The 19,824-nt window shown below is 44.4% G+C and overlaps 9 non-coding genes and 2 pseudogenes across 9 annotated transcripts; all 11 read right to left on the minus strand.

Annotated features, from left to right (window-relative positions):
* Positions 1-541: 541 nt before the first annotated feature.
* LOC141212878 (U2 spliceosomal RNA) lies at positions 542-732 on the minus strand. Its single transcript, XR_012282462.1, has one exon. It is a non-coding gene; the product is annotated as a U2 spliceosomal RNA (small nuclear RNA).
* Positions 733-1,847: 1,115 nt separating this feature from the next.
* On the minus strand, positions 1,848-2,037 carry LOC141213133 (U2 spliceosomal RNA). Its single transcript, XR_012282710.1, has one exon. It is a non-coding gene; the product is annotated as a U2 spliceosomal RNA (small nuclear RNA).
* Positions 2,038-3,152: 1,115 nt separating this feature from the next.
* On the minus strand, positions 3,153-3,343 carry LOC141212879 (U2 spliceosomal RNA). The gene has a single exon (XR_012282463.1). It is a non-coding gene; the product is annotated as a U2 spliceosomal RNA (small nuclear RNA).
* Positions 3,344-4,458: 1,115 nt separating this feature from the next.
* On the minus strand, positions 4,459-4,649 carry LOC141212880 (U2 spliceosomal RNA). The gene has a single exon (XR_012282464.1). It is a non-coding gene; the product is annotated as a U2 spliceosomal RNA (small nuclear RNA).
* Positions 4,650-5,764: 1,115 nt separating this feature from the next.
* On the minus strand, positions 5,765-5,955 carry LOC141212881 (U2 spliceosomal RNA). The gene has a single exon (XR_012282465.1). It is a non-coding gene; the product is annotated as a U2 spliceosomal RNA (small nuclear RNA).
* Positions 5,956-7,070: 1,115 nt separating this feature from the next.
* Positions 7,071-7,243, minus strand: LOC141213168 (U2 spliceosomal RNA; annotated as a pseudogene).
* Positions 7,244-14,067: 6,824 nt separating this feature from the next.
* On the minus strand, positions 14,068-14,258 carry LOC141213073 (U2 spliceosomal RNA). Its single transcript, XR_012282651.1, has one exon. It is a non-coding gene; the product is annotated as a U2 spliceosomal RNA (small nuclear RNA).
* A 1,114-nt stretch (positions 14,259-15,372) lies between these two features.
* LOC141213145 (U2 spliceosomal RNA) lies at positions 15,373-15,555 on the minus strand. The gene has a single exon (XR_012282720.1). It is a non-coding gene; the product is annotated as a U2 spliceosomal RNA (small nuclear RNA).
* Positions 15,556-16,344: 789 nt separating this feature from the next.
* LOC141213250 (U2 spliceosomal RNA) lies at positions 16,345-16,436 on the minus strand (annotated as a pseudogene).
* Positions 16,437-17,544: 1,108 nt separating this feature from the next.
* Positions 17,545-17,735, minus strand: LOC141212882 (U2 spliceosomal RNA). The gene has a single exon (XR_012282466.1). It is a non-coding gene; the product is annotated as a U2 spliceosomal RNA (small nuclear RNA).
* A 1,115-nt stretch (positions 17,736-18,850) lies between these two features.
* On the minus strand, positions 18,851-19,041 carry LOC141213084 (U2 spliceosomal RNA). Its single transcript, XR_012282662.1, has one exon. It is a non-coding gene; the product is annotated as a U2 spliceosomal RNA (small nuclear RNA).
* Positions 19,042-19,824: the final 783 nt, after the last annotated feature.

Consider the following 19,824-nt stretch of genomic DNA (forward strand, 5'->3'; position numbering starts at 1 on the left):
GTCTGCAGGCATTAAATGAAAGAAGTCAGTGTTCCAGCAGAAGGAGACAACGTTTCAGAAAAGGCATTGTAGCAAACCAAAAAAGAAATTTTAAGCGCAGCAGAGTAACCAGCGCACATACCTGTTAGCTCAGGTGAGTTTAAAAGGCTGCTGTTGATAACAAGGGCATTTGCTAAATAGATGGTGTGTGTGCAACAATATACTGAAAGGTCAATTATATTGTGCAGCATATCTCACCACCTGTAGTTATTTAGGTGAAAGCTCCAAAATGCTTGCCTAATATGTCTGTTTATCCAAAAGGAAGTAAAAAGGGAGAGCTAGAAAGATAGCATTGCATCACATTACATGGCAATGCAATGCACAGTTGCTGAAGTTGAACCAAAATGAGCTTGTAATCTGGCTTCTGCAACTTTGAACATGAAAAATCCAATGAGGAGAAGAAAAGCAAAGCCAAAGAGTCCATCCCAAAATCCGACAAACAAGCAAAATGAACAAAAAACATTGAATTCAATTCTTTCTGATTTTAGAAACTGCATTAAAGAAGGGGTGCACCGGTCCTGGAGATACTGCAATACCAGGTCAATGCGTGGAGTGGACAGAGCAAGCTCTTTTTCCATCTCCCTGTTCTAAAAATCCATTTAATATATGGTCCCCAGATAGGGGACGTATCAGATATTAAACTGATAAGAACAGATACTACACTTGATCTTAGCCAAAAGGCCGAGAAGCGATAACCAGAATTGGTTTCAAACTACGGAGCCACCCAAGGATCCTGAAAAGTCCATTTGTGGAGATGAGCTCCTGGACTCCCGTTAAGAAGACATGTTGTCAACCTCTAGATCCCTTACATGCCTGCACTTTTCGGCTTGCTGCTGCTGCAATCCACGCGTTTTAGATCTGCATAACTCCACCTCTTTAAACACAGCACCTTCACCCCCTGCTGTTCCCACCCGCCTCAACACCGTTGGAAGGGAGGAGAACCAATTAAGGCGGGGGGTGGGGTGGAACGAGCAGCTGTCTACCCTTAGCAGGAGGGCTCCTGATTACATACCTCTCCTGCTGCTGCTGCTGCTGGCTGTCCAGCAGCAGACTGAAGGTGGCTGCTGCTGTGCACAGGTATATAAAGGCTCAGAGCCTATTATGACACGCGCAGCCAGCGTTCCATTGCCACATTCCATCTACTGCAGGCAGGATACCTGGCTGGCTGAATGTCGCTGAGAAGCTCACAGAGACCGCCATAAGCAACAGTTTAACAGAATGCCACAGACTAATCAACCAAACTTTTTGGGTTGGGTTCTCTTTTATAGTCTGCAGGCATTAAATGAAAGAAGTCAGTGTTCCAGCAGAAGGAGACAACGTTTCAGAAAAGGCATTGTAGCAAACCAAAAAAGAAATTTTAAGCGCAGCAGAGTAACCAGCGCACATACCTGTTAGCTCAGGTGAGTTTAAAAGGCTGCTGTTGATAACAAGGGCATTTGCTAAATAGATGGTGTGTGTGCAACAATATACTGAAAGGTCAATTATATTGTGCAGCTTATCTCACCACCTGTAGTTATTTAGGTGAAAGCTCCAAAATGCTTGCCTAATATGTCTGTTTATCCAAAAGGAAGTAAAAAGGGAGAGCTAGAAAGATAGCATTGCATCACATTACATGGCAATGCAATGCACAGTTGCTGAAGTTGAACCAAAATGAGCTTGTAATCTGGCTTCTGCAACTTTGAACATGAAAAATCCAATGAGGAGAAGAAAAGCAAAGCCAAAGAGTCCATCCCAAAATCCGACAAACAAGCAAAATGAACAAAAAACATTGAATTCAATTCTTTCTGATTTTAGAAACTGCATTAAAGAAGGGGTGCACCGGTCCTGGAGATACTGCAATACCAGGTCAATGCGTGGAGTGGACAGAGCAAGCTCTTTTTCCATCTCCCTGTTCTAAAAATCCATTTAATATATGGTCCCAGATAGGGGACGTATCAGATATTAAACTGATAAGAACAGATACTACACTTGATCTTAGCCAAAAGGCCGAGAAGCGATAACCAGAATTGGTTTCAAACTACGGAGCCACCCAAGGATCCTGAAAAGTCCATTTGTGGAGATGAGCTCCTGGACTCCCGTTAAGAAGACATGTTGTCAACCTCTAGATCCCTTACATGCCTGCACTTTTCGGCTTGCTGCTGCTGCAATCCACGCGTTTTAGATCTGCATAACTCCACCTCTTTAAACACAGCACCTTCACCCCCTGCTGTTCCCACCCGCCTCAACAACGTTGGAAGGGAGGAGAACCAATTAAGGCGGGGGGTGGGGTGGAACGAGCAGCTGTCTACCCTTAGCAGGACGGCTCCTGATTACATACCTCTCCTGCTGCTGCTGCTGCTGGCTGTCCAGCAGCAGACTGAAGGTGGCTGCTGCTGTGCACAGGTATATAAAGGCTCAGAGCCTATTATGACACGCGCAGCCAGCGTTCCATTGCCACATTCCATCTACTGCAGGCAGGATACCTGGCTGGCTGAATGTCGCTGAGAAGCTCACAGAGACCGCCATAAGCAACAGTTTAACAGAATGCCACAGACTAATCAACCAAACTTTTTGGGTTGGGTTCTCTTTTATAGTCTGCAGGCATTAAATGAAAGAAGTCAGTGTTCCAGCAGAAGGAGACAACGTTTCAGAAAAGGCATTGTAGCAAACCAAAAAAGAAATTTTAAGCGCAGCAGAGTAACCAGCGCACATACCTGTTAGCTCAGGTGAGTTTAAAAGGCTGCTTTTGATAACAAGGGCATTTGCTAAATAGATGGTGTGTGTGCAACAATATACTGAAAGGTCAATTATATTGTGCAGCTTATCTCACCACCTGTAGTTATTTAGGTGAAAGCTCCAAAATGCTTGCCTAATATGTCTGTTTATCCAAAAGGAAGTAAAAAGGGAGAGCTAGAAAGATAGCATTGCATCACATTACATGGCAATGCAATGCACAGTTGCTGAAGTTGAACCAAAATGAGCTTGTAATCTGGCTTCTGCAACTTTGAACATGAAAAATCCAATGAGGAGAAGAAAAGCAAAGCCAAAGAGTCCATCCCAAAATCCGACAAACAAGCAAAATGAACAAAAAACATTGAATTCAATTCTTTCTGATTTTAGAAACTGCATTAAAGAAGGGGTGCACCGGTCCTGGAGATACTGCAATACCAGGTCAATGCGTGGAGTGGACAGAGCAAGCTCTTTTTCCATCTCCCTGTTCTAAAAATCCATTTAATATATGGTCCCCAGATAGGGGACGTATCAGATATTAAACTGATAAGAACAGATACTACACTTGATCTTAGCCAAAAGGCCGAGAAGCGATAACCAGAATTGGTTTCAAACTACGGAGCCACCCAAGGATCCTGAAAAGTCCATTTGTGGAGATGAGCTCCTGGACTCCCGTTAAGAAGACATGTTGTCAACCTCTAGATCCCTTACATGCCTGCACTTTTCGGCTTGCTGCTGCTGCAATCCACGCGTTTTAGATCTGCATAACTCCACCTCTTTAAACACAGCACCTTCACCCCCTGCTGTTCCCACCCGCCTCAACACCGTTGGAAGGGAGGAGAACCAATTAAGGCGGGGGGTGGGGTGGAACGAGCAGCTGTCTACCCTTAGCAGGAGGGCTCCTGATTACATACCTCTCCTGCTGCTGCTGCTGCTGGCTGTCCAGCAGCAGACTGAAGGTGGCTGCTGCTGTGCACAGGTATATAAAGGCTCAGAGCCTATTATGACACGCGCAGCCAGCGTTCCATTGCCACATTCCATCTACTGCAGGCAGGATACCTGGCTGGCTGAATGTCGCTGAGAAGCTCACAGAGACCGCCATAAGCAACAGTTTAACAGAATGCCACAGACTAATCAACCAAACTTTTTGGGTTGGGTTCTCTTTTATAGTCTGCAGGCATTAAATGAAAGAAGTCAGTGTTCCAGCAGAAGGAGACAACGTTTCAGAAAAGGCATTGTAGCAAACCAAAAAAGAAATTTTAAGCACAGCAGAGTAACCAGCGCACATACCTGTTAGCTCAGGTGAGTTTAAAAGGCTGCTGTTGATAACAAGGGCATTTGCTAAATAGATGGTGTGTGTGCAACAATATACTGAAAGGTCAATTATATTGTGCAGCTTATCTCACCACCTGTAGTTATTTAGGTGAAAGCTCCAAAATGCTTGCCTAATATGTCTGTTTATCCAAAAGGAAGTAAAAAGGGAGAGCTAGAAAGATAGCATTGCATCACATTACATGGCAATGCAATGCACAGTTGCTGAAGTTGAACCAAAATGAGCTTGTAATCTGGCTTCTGCAACTTTGAACATGAAAAATCCAATGAGGAGAAGAAAAGCAAAGCCAAAGAGTCCATCCCAAAATCCGACAAACAAGCAAAATGAACAAAAAACATTGAATTCAATTCTTTCTGATTTTAGAAACTGCATTAAAGAAGGGGTGCACCGGTCCTGGAGATACTGCAATACCAGGTCAATGCGTGGAGTGGACAGAGCAAGCTCTTTTTCCATCTCCCTGTTCTAAAAATCCATTTAATATATGGTCCCCAGATAGGGGACGTATCAGATATTAAACTGATAAGAACAGATACTACACTTGATCTTAGCCAAAAGGCCGAGAAGCGATAACCAGAATTGGTTTCAAACTACGGAGCCACCCAAGGATCCTGAAAAGTCCATTTGTGGAGATGAGCTCCTGGACTCCCGTTAAGAAGACATGGTGTCAACCTCTAGATCCCTTACATGCCTGCACTTTTCGGCTTGCTGCTGCTGCAATCCACGCGTTTTAGATCTGCATAACTCCACCTCTTTAAACACAGCACCTTCACCCCCTGCTGTTCCCACCCGCCTCAACACCGTTGGAAGGGAGGAGAACCAATTAAGGCGGGGGGTGGGGTGGAACGAGCAGCTGTCTACCCTTAGCAGGAGGGCTCCTGATTACATACCTCTCCTGCTGCTGCTGCTGCTGGCTGTCCAGCAGCAGACTGAAGGTGGCTGCTGCTGTGCACAGGTATATAAAGGCTCAGAGCCTATTATGACACGCGCAGCCAGCGTTCCATTGCCACATTCCATCTACTGCAGGCAGGATACCTGGCTGGCTGAATGTCGCTGAGAAGCTCACAGAGACCGCCATAAGCAACAGTTTAACAGAATGCCACAGACTAATCAACCAAACTTTTTGGGTTGGGTTCTCTTTTATAGTCTGCAGGCATTAAATGAAAGAAGTCAGTGTTCCAGCAGAAGGAGACAACGTTTCAGAAAAGGCATTGTAGCAAACCAAAAAAGAAATTTTAAGCGCAGCAGAGTAACCAGCGCACATATCTGTTAGCTCAGGTGAGTTTAAAAGGCTGCTGTTGATAACAAGGGCATTTGCTAAATAGATGGTGTGTGTGCAACAATATACTGAAAGGTCAATTATATTGTGCAGCTTATCTCACCACCTGTAGTTATTTAGGTGAAAGCTCCAAATTGCTTGCCTAATATGTCTGTTTATCCAAAAGGAAGTAAAAAGGGAGAGCTAGAAAGATAGCATTGCATCACATTACATGGCAATGCAATGCACAGTTGCTGAAGTTGAACCAAAATGACCTTGTAATCTGGCTTCTGCAACTTTGAACATGAAAAATCCAATGAGGAGAAGAAAAGCAAAGCCAAAGAGTCCATCCCAAAATCCGACAAACAAGCAAAATGAACAAAAAACATTGAATTCAATTCTTTCTGATTTTAGAAACTGCATTAAAGAAGGGGTGCACCGGTCCTGGAGATACTGCAATACCAGGTCAATGCGTGGAGTGGACAGAGCAAGCTCTTTTTCCATCTCCCTGTTCTAAAAATCCATTTAATATATGGTCCCCAGATAGGGGACGTATCAGATATTAAACTGATAAGAACAGATACTACACTTGATCTTAGCCAAAAGGCCGAGAAGCGATAACCAGAATTGGTTTCAAACTACGGAGCCACCCAAGGATCCTGAAAAGTCCATTTGTGGAGATGAGCTCCTGGACTCCCGTTAAGAAGACATGTTGTCAACCTCTAGATCCCTTACATGCCTGCACTTTTCGGCTTGCTGCTGCTGCAATCCACGCGTTTTAGATCTGCATAACTCCACCTCTTTAAACACAGCACCTTCACCCCCTGCTGTTCCCACCCGCCTCAACACCGTTGGAAGGGAGGAGAACCAATTAAGGCGGGGGGTGGGGTGGAACGAGCAGCTGTCTACCCTTAGCAGGAGGGCTCCTGATTACATACCTCTCCTGCTGCTGCTGCTGCTGGCTGTCCAGCAGCAGACTGAAGGTGGCTGCTGCTGTGCACAGGTATATAAAGGCTCAGAGCCTATTATGACACGCGCAGCCAGCGTTCCATTGCCACATTCCATCTACTGCAGGCAGGATACCTGGCTGGCTGAATGTCGCTGAGAAGCTCACAGAGACCGCCATAAGCAACAGTTTAACAGAATGCCACAGACTAATCAACCAAACTTTTTGGGTTGGGTTCTCTTTTATAGTCTGCAGGCATTAAATGAAAGAAGTCAGTGTTCCAGCAGAAGGAGACAACGTTTCAGAAAAGGCATTGTAGCAAACCAAAAAAGAAATTTTAAGCGCAGCAGAGTAACCAGCGCACATACCTGTTAGCTCAGGTGAGTTTAAAAGGCTGCTGTTGATAACAAGGGCATTTGCTAAATAGATGGTGTGTGTGCAACAATATACTGAAAGGTCAATTATATTGTGCAGCTTATCTCACCACCTGTAGTTATTTAGGTGAAAGCTCCAAAATGCTTGCCTAATATGTCTGTTTATCCAAAAGGAAGTAAAAAGGGAGAGCTAGAAAGATAGCATTGCATCACATTACATGGCAATGCAATGCACAGTTGCTGAAGTTGAACCAAAATGACCTTGTAATCTGGCTTCTGCAACTTTGAACATGAAAAATCCAATGCGGAGAAGAAAAGCAAAGCCAAAGAGTCCATCCCAAAATCCGACAAACAAGCAAAATGAACAAAAAACATTGAATTCAATTCTTTCTGATTTTAGAAACTGCATTAAAGAAGGGGTGCACCGGTCCTGGAGATACTGCAATACCAGGTCAATGCGTGGAGTGGACAGAGCAAGCTCTTTTTCCATCTCCCTGTTCTAAAAATCCATTTAATATATGGTCCCCAGATAGGGGACGTATCAGATATTAAACTGATAAGAACAGATCCGTTTTCAAACAAGCTTTATTTAAATCAGACATACATCATAAATTACAAACAAATCACAAAGACTTGAATAAAATATGACATAAAACAAATACAAGGTCAGATTTAAAAAGCGCATAAAAGCATAAAAAGCATAAAACACAGTTTTGCATATAATTTGCATAAATAAATACATATGTCAAATGCAAACACCATAGCTTTTTAACTTTATCTTTTTACAATCAGGTAGTATGAAAACTTTTCACAAAGAACATATCCGATACAATATTTGAAACAAATCACAAATACTGGAATAAAATATGACATAAAACTAATACAGAGTCAGAATTAAAATGCACTTAAAAGCATAAAAAGCATAAAACACAGTTTTGCATATAATTTACATAAATAAATACATATTCCAAATTTGCAAACACCATAGCTTTTTTGCTTCATTGATTCCCATCTTTTTACAATCTCTCAGGTAGTATGTAAACATTTCACAAAGAGCAAGCCCAATACAATCTTTGACAGGAATAAATTCACGTTTAAACAATAATATATTGCGCACTTTCCATAAAGCTTCTTTTAAACAGTTTATTATAAGCCATGCGACTCGTGCTTGTTTCATGGTTGGGCATTTAATTATCCCATATATTATAATGTCACAATTAAGGGTTTGTATACCACATATCCATTTTAGGAGGGTGCCCACCGTCTGCCATAGCTCTTGTGCGTAGGGGCAATCCCACAGTAAATGAAACACTGACTCGTTTGGGGCGCATCTTTCTCTGGGACATCTAGCACTAGCCACCAGCCCCCTATGATGCTGAAAAGCTCTCGTAGGGAGACATTGGTGAACAACCTGCCAAGCTAAATCCTTTTGTGAGTTGCTAAGTGCAGGACAGGCCACGTTGTTCCACACCAGGCGGCACCTGGAGATGGAAAAATTAGACACATCCTCCATCTCCTCATGTCCCTTACAAATAACTGTTAACTTACGTTGATCAAATAAAAGCTGACGATCAACTTGGGTCAGATCATATTCTGAAATGACCTTCTCCAAGATCTTGTAATGCTTAGGGGGAGATAAGAGAAAAGGACAATTAACAGTCATACTGAAGTTCAACTTTCGGAAAAGAAACCCAGTTGTATATCTAAGAAAACAAGAGAAAGCCCCAACATTATTCAAGCTTTTGCAACAAAATACAAAAAACTTGATAAATAAAAACAATTTTAAATCAGGGAACCCTTTACCCCCATTTTTCTTGCTTTTACATACCACCTCCCTCCTCAATTTCTCCATTTTGGATCCCCACAGAAAATAAAACATGGGCTTCATAAGTCTTTTAAGATACAGAGAATTAGGGGGAAAAACCATAGCGGCATACAAAATGATAGGAAGCAAAACCATTTTAATTACAAGAATCTTGCCCTCCATTGTTAGTTTTCGAGTTTGCCATAAAGAGATCTTCTGATTTAATTTATTCAAAACCAAATCCCAGTTTTCAATACCATCATTAGCAGGATTAAACAAGACACCCAGGATCTTGATTCCTACTGTTTGTGTGGGAACCCTAGGCGGATCTGACTCCCATTGACCCATAATCATACAGTCACATTTATTTATATTCAACTTAAACCCAGACCCAGCACTAAAAATTTCAGTAATTAGAATTGCTCTGTTAATAGATGCTGAGCTAGTGCCATATACAGATATGTCATCCATATATCCAATGGCTTTAACTTGTTGTCCACCCCCACCCGGAATAAAAATGCCCCTAACCACCTTGTCCCGACGCAGCAGGCACAACAGTGGCTCAATGGAGCAGACAAATAAAAGTGGGGACATGGGGCAACCTTGTTTAACACCGGAAAGAAGCTCCACCTCTCTAGTTAAAAAACCATTGACTAAAATCCGGGCAGATGACTGTTTGTATAAAAGCGCAATTTTCTGAATAAAAGAATCAGGGAACCCCATCTTTCCCATAACTTTAAAAAGATAAAAGTGGGAGACCCTATCAAACGCTTTCATAAAATCCAAAGATAAAATAGCTAGTGGCTGTTTTCTATCTTTTTGAAACCAGATAAGATCACGAATTAGGTTTAGATGCTCCCAGATTGATCTCCCGGGGACACCACACACCTGATCTGGATGAATTACATTTTTAATAACTGCTTTAAGACGACCAGCAACAACTTTAGCTAAAATCTTGTAGTCTGTATTTAATAGTGAAATAGGCCTCCAATTCTCCAACTTTGATTTATCACCTTTCTTAAAAATTAATGTAATCATACTTTTACGCCATGAATATGGTAATAAATCAGCCTTAGAGGCTTCACAAACTACTTGTATAAAATCCTCCTTAATTAGATCCCAAAAGCAAAGATAAAATTCAATAGGAAGGCCATCTGATCCAGGAGCCTTACCTTTATTAAAACTCTTAAGGGTCTCTTCAATTTCACTGGGTAAAAGTTCTTTAGCTAAAAAAATCTGGTCATCTTTATTTAAAAACTGGGATAAAACATTAAGATTCTCTGTAAAAGCAGGTTCATCAACATTTTTAATACTAAAAAGATCTCTATAAAAATTAGCAGTATGCTCTAAAATGCCCTCAGTGGAAGATTGTCCTTCTAGCTCAGTAATCACTTGTTTTTTGTCACTCATTTTTTTAAAGAAAAACCTTGAGCAGGTCTCACCCTCTTCCAAATATTTCACACGGGTATTAAATATAATTTCTTTACCCTTTTGTTCCAGGAATTTTTGGATTTCTGTCTGGATCTTGGCAATCTCATCATCCACACCAGGTACTCCCCACCCCTTAAGCTTAAGGAGAGTTTGCATCCTGACATTAAAATCTTTAAAACATTTCCTTTTTTCACGTGACTTCCTTTTACCAATTTTAATAAAAAATTCTTTAATACGGGTTTTAACACACTCCCACCACCCCAACATACTCTGATTTGGGTGTTTCCGTCTTCTCCAACTCTCATACTTTGCATAAAACTCCGCCCTTACCAGTTCGTCTTCTAATAAGAGCACATTCAATTTCCACATACCTTTTCCAACTTTTGCTTCCTGTGGAGTTTGCAATACATTGTATAGTAATACATGATCAGAAAAAATATTTTCTATTAGACCAGCATTCCTAGGTTTAAAAACATCAGAAGAGGAAAAAATAAAATCAATACGAGATGACATCCCTCTACCCCTCCATGTATGCCCAGGGTCAGTAGGGTAGGACTTTCTCCAAGCATCTAATAATTTGAGGTCCGTTGTCAAATGTTTTAACAGACTGGATGTTTTGTCTGTTCTTCCATTAGTATCACCTCCACTCCTCCCCTCCCCCAACATGACACAGTTAAAATCCCCTCCCACTATCACAGGGGACGGACCTGATAAAAACAAAGGGATGACATTAAAAAGGGAAGCACGCTCATTTTTCTCTGGGGATGCATAAACATTAATAAGACGACAGGTAAAACCATTTAAAATAACATGAGTTGATAAGGCACGACCTGGAACTATTTCAGTGATGGATAAAACATTAACATTTTGACATTTGAATAAAATCCCAACCCCGGCAGCTTTATTTTCATTGGACCCTGACCAAATAGAGGGTCCTGCTGACCAGTCCATTTTTAAGTTGGGGTATGACAAATCGTGATCAATACCGCATTCTTTCAGGAAAAAAATGTCAAAGTTCAGAGTCATTAACCAAGCAAACAAAGCAGCCCGTCTAACAGGGCTCTTTAGGCTTCTCACATTTAGTGAGGCAACACGGATTTCTGCCATGTTAGGTGTTTTTTATTGATTCATTATACTCTGAATCTGAATCAATAATTTGTGACAGAGAAGGTGAAGGAAGGGATGACACAGTTCGTAAACTGTCCGTTTCATCTGAGTCCGTGAAATCCTCAATTAAGTTAGTCCCCTCTGGGCTGAGAATTTTTGCAGCACTAGATAGAAAGACTTTACGGGACATCTGAGGCAGGTTATGCTCCTCCTGCGCCTCTTCACGACTTCTCTTACCACTGGCGCTGAGATCCATCCGATCCTCCGAATCCACCCGATCCTCACCAGGCACTGCAGCAGGTGGAATACCCGCAGACCCTCCAGGAGCACCAAGGGACATAATCTCCGGAGCAGGATGACCATCAGGACCAGCAACAGGTTCACCAACCACTGCACGACCTCTATCATCCAGGCAGGCAACAGGACATCCATCAGGAATGGTTCCAGGACATCCATCTGGACTGGCATCAGGACATCCATCTGGACTGGCATCAGGGCATCCATCTGGGTTGGCATCAGGACATCCATCTGGATTGGCATCAGGGCATCCGTCTGGATTGGCATCAGGGCATCCATCTGGATTGGCATCAGGGCATCCGTCTGGACTGGCATCAGGGCAGACATCTGGTCCAACATCTGTGCTGGCATCAGCAGGGGTATCTGGATGGACATCTGGATTGGTACCAACAGCTCCAGATTTTCGCCTCTTTTTTGGTTCCCTCTCATTTCCGCTCTGAGAAGGTGCCATCTCCCCACCAGGTGAAACCTGGACCCCTGCAGGAGTAGGCAAAGGCGTGACCTCGGCTACAGAGGCCGGGTTTTTCCGCAAAGGTACCGACAGAGCATCGACTGAGTCAGACTGTTTTTGACCTTTAGTAATGTCCACAAAGCTTTTTCTGGGGTCACCCGGGCTGACCCTGCTGGCATCAGCAGGAACTCCTGCGGAACTAGCCGCAGGCGCCCGAGAGCCACCACGAGACCTTGTCCGCATCGGACAATTACTGAACAGGTGAGTAGACATTCCGCACCCACTGCAGGTCTTACTGTTCTTACAGTCCTTTGAGGCATGACCCCATTGTCCACAGTTGTGGCACTGACTCATCCGCTCGTTCTTACAATCGCTCTGTATGTGACCAAGGTCACCACACCTACGACACCTGAATGGTTGTCCATCATAGAAGAGGTAGCCATGGTCTCTTCCCAGCACCACTGTGGAGGGGGGGTGCATAAGGCCTTCTACACCCCCAGGGTCAAGTCTGAAGCGTACCATAAAGCGTCGTTTCCCATTCCAGAAACCACTCCGACCTTTGACGTTCCCCGTAAATCTGACAGATGTACAATATCTGCTCAGAAAAAGCTCAATATCATCTGTGGACACATGGGGGTTAAACATGTATACCACAAGGGGAACGTCAACTCCGCCATAGAGACCCGTAAAAATCACTCCGTCCAACAGCTTGCTGTTACGGTGGCCCTTAACGCATTCGTAAAAGTGCTGGCAGGCAACCTTGGTCGAGAACGTGAGAATATATGTACTCTGCCCCTTCTCCTGCAGGCAGTAAACATCATGATCTTTCACGTTCAACAGATCTCTCAAAATCTGTACATAGAACTCACGGGGGTTGTCATATCCGACGTGGTTTGCTGGAACCTCGATACGCACCGAGTTCCTGATCTGGCCGGAGCCAGTGGAAAATTGAAATGAACAAGGCATCTCACCAAAGTGGCAAAGGCTTACCGTCACCACGGGCTCGGCCTTTCGCCTGGGGATCGCAACTTGTTGCCCGGGGACTAAGCCAGCTCCCTAATAGCAGCAGGGGGGTGAAGTCCCACCAAAAGGTGAGACGATCCCCCCAGGCCAAGGAGCCGGGTACCCCGGGCACCTCTCAGCCAAGACCAAGGCAGCAACCGTTAGATCACTGCACCTGATCTCAGCCAAAAGGCCGAGAAGCGATAACCAGAATTGGTTTCAAACTACGGAGCCACCCAAGGATCCTGAAAAGTCCATTTGTGGAGATGAGCTCCTGGACTCCCGTTAAGAAGACATGTTGTCAACCTCTAGATCCCTTACATGCCTGCACTTTTCGGCTTGCTGCTGCTGCAATCCACGCGTTTTAGATCTGCATAACTCCACCTCTTTAAACACAGCACCTTCACCCCCTGCTGTTCCCACCCGCCTCAACACCGTTGGAAGGGAGGAGAACCAATTAAGGCGGGGGGTGGGGTGGAACGAGCAGCTGTCTACCCTTAGCAGGAGGGCTCCTGATTACATACCTCTCCTGCTGCTGCTGCTGCTGGCTGTCCAGCAGCAGACTGAAGGTGGCTGCTGCTGTGCACAGGTATATAAAGGCTCAGAGCCTATTATGACACGCGCAGCCAGCGTTCCATTGCCACATTCCATCTACTGCAGGCAGGATACCTGGCTGGCTGAATGTCGCTGAGAAGCTCACAGAGACCGCCATAAGCAACAGTTTAACAGAATGCCACAGACTAATCAACCAAACTTTTTGGGTTGGGTTCTCTTTTATAGTCTGCAGGCATTAAATGAAAGAAGTCAGTGTTCCAGCAGAAGGAGACAACGTTTCAGAAAAGGCATTGTAGCAAACCAAAAAAGAAATTTTAAGCGCAGCAGAGTAACCAGCGCACATACCTGTTAGCTCAGGTGAGTTTAAAAGGCTGCTGTTGATAACAAGGGCATTTGCTAAATAGATGGTGTGTGTGCAACAATATACTGAAAGGTCAATTATATTGTGCAGCTTATCTCACCACCTGTAGTTATTTAGGTGAAAGCTCCAAAATGCTTGCCTAATATGTCTGTTTATCCAAAAGGAAGTAAAAAGGAGAGCTAGAAAGATAGCATTGCATCACATTACATGGCAATGCAATGCACAGTTGCTGAAGTTGAACCAAAATGAGCTTGTAATCTGGCTTCTGCAACTTTGAACATGAAAAATCCAATGAGAAGAAGAAAAGCAAAGCCAAAGAGTCCATCCCAAAATCCGACAAACAAGCAAAATGAACAAAAAACATTGAATTCAATTCTTTCTGATTTTAGAAACTGCATTAAAGAAGGGGTGCACCGGTCCTGGATATACTGCAATACCAGGTCAATGCGTGGAGTGGACAGAGCAAGCTCTTTTTCCATCTCCCTGTTCTAAAAATCCATTTAATATATGGTCCCCAGATAGGGGACGTATCAGATATTAAACTGATAAGAACAGATACTACACTTGATCTTAGCCAAAAGGCCGAGAAGCGATAACCAGAATTGGTTTCAAACTACGGAGCCACCCAAGGATCCTGAAAAGTCCATTTGTGGAGATGAGCTCCTGGACTCCCGTTAAGAAGACATGTTGTCAACCTCTAGATCCCTTACATGCCTGCACTTTTCGGCTTGCTGCTGCTGCAATCCACGCGTTTTAGATCTGCATAACTCCACCTCTTTAAACACAGCACCTTCACCCCCTGCTGTTCCCACCCGCCTCAACACCGTTGGAAGGGAGGAGAACCAATTAAGGCGGGGGGTGGGGTGGAACGAGCAGCTGTCTACCCTTAGCAGGAGGGCTCCTGATTACATACCTCTCCTGCTGCTGCTGCTGCTGGCTGTCCAGCAGCAGACTGAAGGTGGCTGCTGCTGTGCACAGGTATATAAAGGCTCAGAGCCTATTATGACACGCGCAGCAGCGTTCCATTGCCACATTCCATCTACTGCAGGCAGGATACCTGGCTGGCTGAATGTCGCTGAGAAGCTCACAGAGACCGCCATAAGCAACAGTTTAACAGAATGCCACAGACTAATCAACCAAACTTTTTGGGTTGGGTTCTCTTTTATAGTCTGCAGGCATTAAATGAAAGAAGTCAGTGTTCCAGCAGAAGGAGACAATGTTTCAGAAAAGGCATTGTAGCAAACCAAAAAAGAAATTTTAAGCGCAGCAGAGTAACCAGCGCACATACCTGTTAGCTCAGGTGAGTTTAAAAGGCTGCTGTTGATAACAAGGGCATTTGCTAAATAGATGGTGTGTGTGCAACAATATACTGAAAGGTCAATTATATTGTGCAGCTTATCTCACCACCTGTAGTTATTTAGGTGAAAGCTCCAAAATGCTTGCCTAATATGTCTGTTTATCCAAAAGGAAGTAAAAAGGGAGAGCTAGAAAGATAGCATTGCATCACATTACATGGCAATGCAATGCACAGTTGCTGAAGTTGAACCAAAATGAGCTTGTAATCTGGCTTCTGCAACTTTGAACATGAAAAATCCAATGAGGAGAAGAAAAGCAAAGCCAAAGAGTCCATCCCAAAATCCGACAAACAAGCAAAATGAACAAAAAACATTGAATTCAATTCTTTCTGATTTTAGAAACTGCATTAAAGAAGGGGTGCACCGGTCCTGGAGATACTGCAATACCAGGTCAATGCGTGGAGTGGACAGAGCAAGCTCTTTTTCCATCTCCCTGTTCTAAAAATCCATTTAATATATGGTCCCCAGATAGGGGACGTATCAGATATTAAACTGATAAGAACAGATTTTTTTTTTTATCGAAAGCCCGAATTCGTGTACAAAACCCGAGTGCGCTTAAAAAAGTGACAAGTGCCACAAAAAAAGTGCACTAGGATGCTGGTCTTCTTGAAACCCTCTCCAAAAGGAGAAGGGTCCCCCAAACCATTCCCCGTCCCTCCGAGCCAGAAGGCCACAGTGAGGAACAGGGACAAATAGCCACCTCCAGCCGGAGCCAGAGGCGACCCAATCTTACCCCCAGCACCTGCCCGAGTTCTCACCCGAGCAAGGCACTGGGAGCCAAAGACTGTGCTCCCCTCCCGGAAGAGGGGAGCCAACAACGCTCTCCTCCCGAAAGAGGAGAGCCAGGGGGGTTCAGGGGGGAGCGGAACCTGATGGCCACACACTCCCCCCCTAGACCTGCCAAGAGAGGAACCCGTAAGGGAACCGCATCCCGACAAAATCCTAGTAGGACGTGACACACGTGAATAAGTGGACACACAGTGACAAACAAATTAAATAAATAGTGAAGGTTTCACAGTATAATACTGCCCGGACCTTCGACCGGGAATTGAAAAATTCCCCATCCTAAGGCCAGAAGGCCCGGAATAAGGGTGTGTGCGAAGAAAGAAAATTTAAAGTGCTTGTGCAAATGTGCCATAAACTCAAGTGGGGTTCCCAATCCCAGTGAGTTAAGGCACCCCAGGGTCACCACTCCTGGGGCACTTCACACTTCGGGCTTTCGATCTTCCCCGGCCCAATGGCGTCGATCCTGGGGGGCCATGCTTTCCACCAGATGACTATATTAGCCACCTGGCGTACTAACAAGCGCCTAAACCCCAGTGTGCATAATGTATCAATCTACTAGGGCGGCCAACATCCAAAACCGCCTTTTCGAAAGATACTACACTTGATCTTAGCCAAAAGGCCGAGAAGCGATAACCAGAATTGGTTTCAAACTACGGAGCCACCCAAGGATCCTGAAAAGTCCATTTGTGGAGATGAGCTCCTGGACTCCCGTTAAGAAGACATGTTGTCAACCTCTAGATCCCTTACATGCCTGCACTTTTCGGCTTGCTGCTGCTGCAATCCACGCGTTTTAGATCTGCATAACTCCACCTCTTTAAACACAGCACCTTCACCCCCTGCTGTTCCCACCCGCCTCAACACCGTTGGAAGGGAGGAGAACCAATTAAGGCGGGGGGTGGGGTGGAACGAGCAGCTGTCTACCCTTAGCAGGAGGGCTCCTGATTACATACCTCTCCTGCTGCTGCTGGCTGTCCAGCAGCAGACTGAAGGTGGCTGCTGCTGTGCACAGGTATATAAAGGCTCAGAGCCTATTATGACACGCGCAGCAGCGTTCCATTGCCACATTCCATCTACTGCAGGCAGGATACCTGGCTGGCTGAATGTCGCTGAGAAGCTCACAGAGACCGCCATAAGCAACAGTTTAACAGAATGCCACAGACTAATCAACCAAACTTTTTGGGTTGGGTTCTCTTTTATAGTCTGCAGGCATTAAATGAAAGAAGTCAGTGTTCCAGCAGAAGGAGACAACGTTTCAGAAAAGGCATTGTAGCAAACCAAAAAAGAAATTTTAAGCGCAGCAGAGTAACCAGCGCACATACCTGTTAGCTCAGGTGAGTTTAAAAGGCTGCTGTTGATAACAAGGGCATTTGCTAAATAGATGGTGTGTGTGCAACAATATACTGAAAGGTCAATTATATTGTGCAGCTTATCTCACCACCTGTAGTTATTTAGGTGAAAGCTCCAAAATGCTTGCCTAATATGTCTGTTTATCCAAAAGGAAGTAAAAAGGGAGAGCTAGAAAGATAGCATTGCATCACATTACATGGCAATGCAATGCACAGTTGCTGAAGTTGAACCAAAATGAGCTTGTAATCTGGCTTCTGCAACTTTGAACATGAAAAATCCAATGAGGAGAAGAAAAGCAAAGCCAAAGAGTCCATCCCAAAATCCGACAAACAAGCAAAATGAACAAAAAACATTGAATTCAATTCTTTCTGATTTTAGAAACTGCATTAAAGAAGGGGTGCACCGGTCCTGGAGATACTGCAATACCAGGTCAATGCGTGGAGTGGACAGAGCAAGCTCTTTTTCCATCTCCCTGTTCTAAAAATCCATTTAATATATGGTCCCCAGATAGGGGACGTATCAGATATTAAACTGATAAGAACAGATACTACACTTGATCTTAGCCAAAAGGCCGAGAAGCGATAACCAGAATTGGTTTCAAACTACGGAGCCACCCAAGGATCCTGAAAAGTCCATTTGTGGAGATGAGCTCCTGGACTCCCGTTAAGAAGACATGTTGTCAACCTCTAGATCCCTTACATGCCTGCACTTTTCGGCTTGCTGCTGCTGCAATCCACGCGTTTTAGATCTGCATAACTCCACCTCTTTAAACACAGCACCTTCACCCCCTGCTGTTCCCACCCGCCTCAACACCGTTGGAAGGGAGGAGAACCAATTAAGGCGGGGGGTGGGGTGGAACGAGCAGCTGTCTACCCTTAGCAGGAGGGCTCCTGATTACATACCTCTCCTGCTGCTGCTGCTGCTGGCTGTCCAGCAGCAGACTGAAGGTGGCTGCTGCTGTGCACAGGTATATAAAGGCTCAGAGCCTATTATGACACGCGCAGCCAGCGTTCCATTGCCACATTCCATCTACTGCAGGCAGGATACCTGGCTGGCTGAATGTCGCTGAGAAGCTCACAGAGACCGCCATAAGCAACAGTTTAACAGAATGCCACAGACTAATCAACCAAACTTTTTGGGTTGGGTTCTCTTTTATAGTCTGTAGGCATTAAATGAAAGAAGTCAGTGTTCCAGCAGAAGGAGACAACGTTTCAGAAAAGGCATTGTAGCAAAACAAAAAAAAAATTTTAAGCGCAGCAGAGTAACCAGCGCACATACCTGTTAGCTCAGGTGAGTTTAAAAGGCTGCTGTTGATAACAAGGGCATTTGCTAAATAGATGGTGTGTGTGCAACAATATACTGAAAGGTCAATTATATTGTGCAGCTTATCTCACCACCTGTAGTTATTTAGGTGAAAGCTCCAAAATGCTTGCCTAATATGTCTGTTTATCCAAAAGGAAGTAAAAAGGGAGAGCTAGAAAGATAGCATTGCATCACATTACATGGCAATGCAATGCACAGTTGCTGAAGTTGAACCAAAATGAGCTTGTAATCTGGCTTCTGCAACTTTGAACATGAAAAATCCAATGAGGAGAAGAAAAGCAAAACCAAAGAGTCCATCCCAAAATCCGACAAACAAGCAAAATGAACAAAAAACATTGAATTCAATTCTTTCTGATTTTAGAAACTGCATTAAAGAAGGGGTGCACCGGTCCTGGAGATACTGCAATACCAGGTCAATGCGTGGAGTGGACAGAGCAAGCTCTTTTTCCATCTCCCTGTTCTAAAAATCCATTTAATATATGGTCCCCAGATAGGGGACGTATCAGATATTAAACTGATAAGAACAGATACTACACTTGATCTTAGCCAAAAGGCCGAGAAACGATAACCAGAATTGGTTTCAAACTACGGAGCCACCCAAGGATCCTGAAAAGTCCATTTGTGGAGATGAGCTCCTGGACTCCCGTTAAGAAGACATGTTGTCAACCTCTAGATCCCTTACATGCCTGCACTTTTCGGCTTGCTGCTGCTGCAATCCACGCGTTTTAGATCTGCATAACTCCACCTCTTTAAACACAGCACCTTCACCCCCTGCTGTTCCCACCCGCCTCAACACCGTTGGAAGGGAGGAGAACCAATTAAGGCGGGGGGTGGGGTGGAACGAGCAGCTGTCTACCCTTAGCAGGAGGGCTCCTGATTACATACCTCTCCTGCTGCTGCTGCTGGCTGTCCAGCAGCAGACTGAAGGTGGCTGCTGCTGTGCACAGGTATATAAAGGCTCAGAGCCTATTATGACACGCGCAGCCAGCGTTCCATTGCCACATTCCATCTACTGCAGGCAGGATACCTGGCTGGCTGAATGTCACTGAGAAGCTCACAGAGACCGCCATAAGCAACAGTTTAACAGAATGCCACAGACTAATCAACCAAACTTTTTGGGTTGGGTTCTCTTTTATAGTCTGCAGGCATTAAATGAAAGAAGTCAGTGTTCCAGCAGAAGGAGACAACGTTTCAGAAAAGGCATTGTAGCAAACCAAAAAAGAAATTTTAAGCGCAGCAGAGTAACCAGCGCACATACCTGTTAGCTCATGTGAGTTTAAAAGGCTGCTGTTGATAACAAGGGCATTTGCTAAATAGATGGTGTGTGTGCAACAATATACTGAAAGGTC

The sequence above is a fragment of the Phyllobates terribilis genome, unplaced genomic scaffold (assembly GCF_046119375.1).
Source record: "Phyllobates terribilis strain yellow unplaced genomic scaffold, ASM4611937v1 Scaffold_187__1_contigs__length_3656778, whole genome shotgun sequence".
Classification (NCBI taxonomy): Eukaryota; Metazoa; Chordata; class Amphibia; order Anura; family Dendrobatidae; genus Phyllobates; species Phyllobates terribilis.